Genomic DNA, 1,593 nt, shown 5'->3' on the forward strand with positions numbered 1-1,593 from the left:
ATCGCACCAAGTTCTATAACGCGCGATCGAAAAGTTTCCGTTTGAGTTCGTTGCTGTAGCGCATATGCAACGTAGCGCGACTACAATGAGTGTTTATTAGCATCGACATGTATGGGAGGGATTAGTGTAGCATTCGTGTCTTTCCGACGTGCGTGCGGTACATGTGGAAACGTGAACTACGCCGACGTTATTACCAAATGCGTCCAAACATGACCAACGTGCTATTGTTCCCTTCTCGGCTGCAGAGGGACAAACACCGGTAGACATCTATCGGAGAATGAAGAATGTTTCTGGGATTGAAAAGCACCGTTGTGGAAGAGTGCTCCAAGTTCATGATGATACACGCCCCCATATCGCAAATGCAGTAACGCAGAAGTTACGCCAACCCCAGTGGGAGAGCCCGCGTCTCGTGGTCGTGCGGTAGCGTTCTCGCTTCCCACGCCCGGGTTCGATTCCCGGCGGGGTCAGGGATTTTCTCTGCCTCGTGATGGCTGGGTGTTGTGTGCTGTCCTTAGGTTAGTTAGGTTTAAGTAGTTCTAAGTTCTAGGGGACTGATGACCATAGATGTTAAGTCCCATAGTGCTCAGAGCCATTTTTGAACCCAGTGGGAGACACAGGAGCACCCGCCCTAGAGTCCTGATCTCTGCCTATGCAATTGTCACGCCTACGGAACCCTTAAGAAAGGCGTTGAAGGGTCGACGATTCCTGTCGGGCAATGATGTGCAGAAGGCAGTTACCGACTTCTTTCCGCAGCAGGACACGGCGTTTTACCAAACGGATATCTTCAGCCTGATGTGTCGGTGGGGCCAACGGCCTCGCCGCAGTGGTAACACCGGTTCCCGTCAGATCACCGAAGTTAAGCGCTGTTGATCTGGGCTAGCACTTGGATGGGTGACCATCCGGTCTGCCGAGCGCTGTTGGCAAGCGGGGTGCACTCAGCCCTTGTGAGGCAAACTGAGGAGCTACTTGATTGAGAAGTAGCGGCTCTGGTCTCATAAACTGACATACGGCCGGGAGAGCGGTGTTCTGACCACATGCCTCTCCATATCCGCATCCAGTGACGCCTAGGATGACACGGCGGCCGGTCGGTACCGTTGGGCCTTTATGGTCTGTTCGGAACGAGTTTAGATGTACCGGTGGGATGACTGCCTCAACGCTCACGGCAATTTTACCTGACTGGCATACAGATTCTGGAACGCATGACCGAACAGAAACTTTCTGATTGCCTCTTATACTTCGGGACTGCATCTGTTGACATACATTGTTTCATTTATGACTGTAGTGAAGCTACTGGTCACAACGGACTGCTGGACGCTACAAATAAATCCCCCCCCCCTTCCTCCGTTCCCGACTCATCAGAGAATCGAACTCCTATTTACAAAACATAATTGTCCTCTCATTATTTTGCGGGGCTGTAAGCGAGAAAAGCTTTAGAAAAGGATTGAAACTATGTGTACCGTTTGAAGGAAGAGGCTACTTGCTGTCGTTATCAGACACTGGATGAATATAGCGTGGGTAATCTGCATGTTCTTTTAAGAGAGTCCAGTTCTTCACGCGTCTCAGTGTTCATGACGTCACGTCTCGTGAACTACG

General features: G+C 50.9%; 1 pseudogene; it reads left to right on the forward strand.

Moving 5' to 3' along the window:
• Nucleotides 1–805: 805 nt before the first annotated feature.
• Nucleotides 806–923, forward strand: LOC126089696 (5S ribosomal RNA; annotated as a pseudogene).
• Nucleotides 924–1,593: the final 670 nt, after the last annotated feature.

The sequence above is a fragment of the Schistocerca cancellata genome, chromosome 6 (assembly GCF_023864275.1).
Source record: "Schistocerca cancellata isolate TAMUIC-IGC-003103 chromosome 6, iqSchCanc2.1, whole genome shotgun sequence".
In the NCBI taxonomy this organism is placed as follows: Eukaryota; Metazoa; Arthropoda; class Insecta; order Orthoptera; family Acrididae; genus Schistocerca; species Schistocerca cancellata.